Genomic DNA, 5,773 nt, shown 5'->3' on the forward strand with positions numbered 1-5,773 from the left:
GGTAATCTTTCATTTCAAAAGGTGGTGGAAAATATGTCACCTGATCGTCGAATGACCTCTGGTGGATGAATCTAATTGATGACAAATGCAGCTCACTGTAAAATGTTTTCTAAAGTCTTGTCCTATAGTGAAAATTTTTAACTCAAAAACAACTAAAATCTTGGCTTTTTTTTCTGGTAACTCTTGAGACTCTTCTCTATGGCCTAATTTCAGAAATACCCAAGAAAAAGAGATCTGAATTATCTATGTGTGCAGCCAAGGTTAAATGTTCTAGAATACACTTTTTTCTTCTAACCACTGTACTGAAGTATTTTCCAAAAAGCTATTTACATAGAAAACTGTGGTTGTTATATTTACAGAAAGGATTTTTATTTAAGAAACATAAGAAAATAAACCTCTATCTGCTACGAACAGCAGCTCCTTGGATGCTGGTGTCTGATGACCATCACACTAAGGTTTCCTCTGTAGATGATAAATGTTGATACCAACATGGAGGGCATATGCAAATGCATATGTGTATATGTGTGGGTGTGGTGTGTGAGTGTGGGTGTGTATGAATGTGTGCGTATTAACACTTATGTGCCTGTGCTCACCATATTTGCTATTTTTGTAATCTCCAGTCTTGACAAATCAGTTTCCCTATCACCCTCTCTTATTCTTTACAGTTCCTCCCGTATCACCCATAAAATTATTTTAAAAGTTAATGCTGTAAGGGATCTTAGATAGACTATTTTCTCTCAAATGCCATTTTACAAAAAATAAATGAGGCTCAGAAAGAATAGACTAGGGTAGAGGACCAGAAATAATCATTGTGATTTATTAAACCAGGCACTGTTCTGAGAGCTTAACTTGAATGAACTCATGTACTCTTCAAGACAATACACAAATCAAGAAATGTGACTCACCACCTAAACAGAACTAAGAACAAAAGCCATATGATCTTCTGAATAGATCCAGGAAAAGCATTCAAGAAAATCCAACATTCCTTTATGATAGAAACCCTTAACAAATGGGGCAAAGAAGGAACATACCTCAAAATAATAAGAGCCATATATGACAAACCCACAGCCAACATCATACTGAATAGAGAAAAGTTGAAATCATTTCCTCCAAGAACTGGAACAAGACAAAGATTTCCACATTACTAGTCCCATTCAACATGCTAGTGATACTAGTGGAAGCTCTAGCCAGTGCGATCAGATAAGAGAAATAAATAAAAAGCATCCAAATTGGGGGAAAAAAGTCAAATTATCTCTGTTTGCTGATGACATGAATGTATACCTAGAAAACCTCAAATGCTCCTCCAGAGGACTCCTAGATTATATAGACAACGTCGGTAACGTCTTAGGATACAAAAGTAACATACAAAAATCAGTAGCATTTGTATACACCAATAACATTCAAGCTGAGAACCAAATGAATAACTCACTCCCATTTACAATAGCCACACACACACAAAAATACCTAGGAATACATTTAACCAAGGATGTGACAAATTTCTACAAGGAGAACTACACAACAAAACACTGATGAAAGAAATCATAGACAACACAAATAAATGGAAAAAGATTCATTTGTTAGTATCCTTAAAATCAACATCTACAGATTGAACACAATTTCTATCAAATTACCAATGTCATTTCCACAGAATTGGAAAAAACAATCCTAAAGTTCAAATGGAACCAAGAAAAAGCTGAAATAGCCAAAGCATCCTTACGTAAAAAGAACAAATACAGAGGCATTACATTGCCGCACTTCAAATTATACTACAAAGCTGCAGTAATTAAAACAGCATAGTACTGGTACAAAAATAGACACATAGATCAGTAAAATAAAATAGAGAACTCAGAAATAAAGCCGTATAACTATGCCAACTGATAATTGATAAAGTCAACAACAACAACAAAATGGGGAAATGACACCATATTAAATAACCGGTACAGAAAAAATTGGCTAGCCTAATGCAGAAAAATAAAACTGGACCCCTATCTCTCACTATATACAGAAATTAACTCACAATAAATTAAAGATATAAGATGCAAAACTATGAAAATCATAGAAGAAAATCTAGAATAAACTCTTCTGGACATTGGCCTAGGCAAAGAATTTATAACAAAGACCCTAAAAGGAAATGCAACAACAATAACAACAACAAAACAGAAAAGACAAATGTGATTTAATTAAACTAAAACTATTCTGCATAAGAGAAATAGCCAACAGAATTAACAATCAACCTATGGAACTGGAGGAAATATTTGCAGATTATCCCTCTGACAAAGGACTAATATCCAGAATCTGTAAGGAACTCACACAACTCATCAAGAAAGAGACAAACAACCCCACTAAAAACTGGGCGAAGGACATGAACAGACATTTCTCAAAAGAAGATATACATGGAGACGAGAAACTTCTTTAAAAAATGCTGAACATCACTAATCGTCAGAGAAATGCAAATTAAAATCACACTGAAATCATCTCACAGCAGTCACAATGGCTGTTACTAAGAAGTCAAAAAACAACAGATGTTGGCATGGATGTGGAGAAAACGGAACACTTGTACACTGTTGGTGGGAATGTAAATGAGTTTAACCCCTATGGAAAACAGTATGGAGATACCTCAAAGAACTAAAAATAGAATTACCATTTGGCCCAGCAATCCCACTATTGAGTATCTACCCAAAGGAAAAGAAATCATTATATAAAAATACACCTGTACTTGTATGTTCATTGCAGCACTATTTTTTTTTTTTTTCTGAGACAGGGTCTTGCTCTGTCACCCAGGCTGGAGTGCAGTGGCACAGTCTCGGCTCACTGCAAGCTCTGCCTCTACGGCTCAGGTGATCCTCCCACCTCGGCCTCCTGAGTAGCTGGGACCACACGTGAGCCACCATGCCCAGCTAACTTTTGTATTTTTTGTAGAGATAGGGTTTCACCATGTTGCCCAAGCTGGTCTTAAATTCCTGAGCACAAGCAATCCACATGCCTTGGCCTTCCAAAGTGTTGGGATTATAGGCCTAAGCTACTGCTACCAGCCTGCAGCAATATTCACAATAGAAAAGTCATGGAACCAACCTAAGTGCCAAACAACAGTTAATTGGATAAAGAAATGGGGTATATATACACCATGGAATACCATGCAGTCATAAAAAATTACGTCTTTTGCAGCAACATGGAAGGCCTTTATCCTAACCAAATGAACTCGGAAGCAGAAAATCAAGTATCACGTGTTTTAAGTTATAAGTGGGAGCTAAACAATAGGTACACATGGACAGAAAGTTGGGGATAACAGACTCCAGGGACTTCAAAAGCGGGGAGGGAGGAAGAGGGATGAGGGATGGAAAATTACTCATGGAGTACAATATTCAACATTTGGGTGATGGGTACCCCAAAAGCCCAACCTCCACCATTATGCAATATACCCATGTAACAAACAAACACATGTACCCCTTTAATCTAAAATAAAAATAATAATTATGAAAACTGAAGTTAGCCACATGTTCATACATATACATTGTATTATATAAAAATTGAAACCCACCACTGAAGTAGTTTGGTCTGAAGAAGAAAAAAAGGACAGTATTATCAAGGGGCACTATTAGTATCTTCATTAGTTTACTAAGGAAACTAATAATATTGCCTTTTTTTTTTCCAATAACGTGGAAGAAACCTTCCACAAACACGAGGAAACTAAGGAACAAAAGTATTAATTAGTTTGTAAAAAGTCACGCATGGTCTGAGAGATGAAGCCAGGATGGAAGGTTAGCGTCTGAATACATGATTTCTAATCTCATGTGTATAACCTCTCCATTCAGAAACCATGCTGATAAAACCATGCTAAAATGGTTGGGGCTTTTTGTTTTGTTTTGTTTTGCCTTTTTTGTTTTGTTTTTTGTTTGTTTGTTTTTTACTATATCAATTTCCTTTATGTAAATTCAGACAGGTCTGTAATCTTTAGTCCCAGGTATTGATTGTGTTTATTGAATCTTGAGGAGGATTCTGGAATATTGGCCACCTACTTCTTTTCTAACTCAACAAGTTCATTTGATGGGTTCACAACTGTATATTACAGATAAGAGCTTTTGTAGAATACCAACTAAAATGTCAATCTTAATACTTAACTGTATTCCATGTAGTATAAACATAGCTTATATGTTTTCACCGAAGATGTATACATGCTTTACCTGTGATATATAAAGCACTATCTGCAAAATCTAAAATTGTACCATAAATGCCTTTGTAGAGTAAGAAACACAATCATATACAGTTTAACACTCCATTTTAAATTTCCATTTATCACTTTCAAAAGTCTGAGAACAATAAACATCATTTTGGGGAAAAAATGATTATTTCATTATGATGAAAGGAAACGTGATTCTAGTAACATACACTATATATGCACATATCCTTAATTCCTTTATTTGTGTTCCCCAAACTAACCTTTCTTCACAGGTTCCAGAGTTATCCATATCTAGGCTAAGATGTCATAAAGATAAACATTTGTTATTAGATCTCATAATAGTTTATATACCAGTATCTCACTACAAAACTTGCTATGTCAGAGAATTAAATATGAGACAATTAGATTTTTCCTGGAAGCTGTCTAAGGAGATGCAAAAACAAAGTGTATATTACTTGAGAGGCCAGAGGGACATATCGTATCACTACACCACTTTTAGGTAAGGATCTATGCAAGGACGCTATGAGTAACTCCTGTTAATCACATTACTACTACTGCAATTAATCTTAATTCTTTGATCAGAGGTGTAAGATCAGAACTCAACAGTTTGTGAGTTAATAATGTGTGAGTAGAGGAAAGAGGTCATCCATTAAGTTAGGAGTTGACACGTGTTTTCTCTAATGGGCCAGATACTAAATATTTTAATATTTGCAGGCCATCAGATCTCTGTTGCAATAACTCAGCTCTGCTACTATAGCACAAAAACAGTCATAGACAATATGTTAATAATGGGTGTGGTCATTTTCCCATAAATCTTTATTTGCAAAAATAGGTGGTAGGCCATCTTGGGCTAGTTTGCTGACCTTGCGTTAAGGTTCACTATTAATTTCATTTTAACACGCATTTAGTAAGTTCGTAAATTATGTAACACATGTCTGGAATATAAGGAAAAATGTAGTTGCAGACAACTACACCCCACTCAATAATTTAATCATTTGTGGTGGGCTGTAGGCTGTGATACTTTGGGAGGATAATTAGGCAAAAATCAATTGTAAGATCATATACAAAACAAAATAGTTTATCTTATTATTTCTTAGAGTGTCAGAAGACCTTAGATCTAAAAAATGGTTGGCAACCTGAAGAGAGTTAATCCTCCATTTAGCTATTTATTAGATATTGGGGAATGCTTATGTGTCAGGCACTTTAGAAGAGTGAGGGAGATATGAATTAAACCTCACAGCATTGCGGAATACAGATGTACCAATGCCAAAACACGATGTGACAAATTCTAAAGATACTATGTGCCCCTGCTTTCTTATAGACTTACTCTTCCCATTTTGCAGAAGAGAATGAGGTTCAGCGACATTTCCAATGTCACCTATTTAAGGAAGTTATTCTAGATTCTTCAAGTGTAAGGCAGTTTTTTTGTTTGTTTGTTTTGTTTTGTTTTGTTTTGTTTTTTGAGACGGAGTCTTGCTCTGTCGCCCAGGCTGGAGTGCAGTGGCGCGATGTCGGCTCACTGCAAGCTCCGCCTCCCAGGTTCACGCCATTCTCCTGCCTCAGTCTCCTGAGTAGCTGGGACTACAGGTGCCCGCC

Source organism: Gorilla gorilla, chromosome 5 (genome assembly GCF_029281585.2).
Source record: "Gorilla gorilla gorilla isolate KB3781 chromosome 5, NHGRI_mGorGor1-v2.1_pri, whole genome shotgun sequence".
Classification (NCBI taxonomy): Eukaryota; Metazoa; Chordata; class Mammalia; order Primates; family Hominidae; genus Gorilla; species Gorilla gorilla.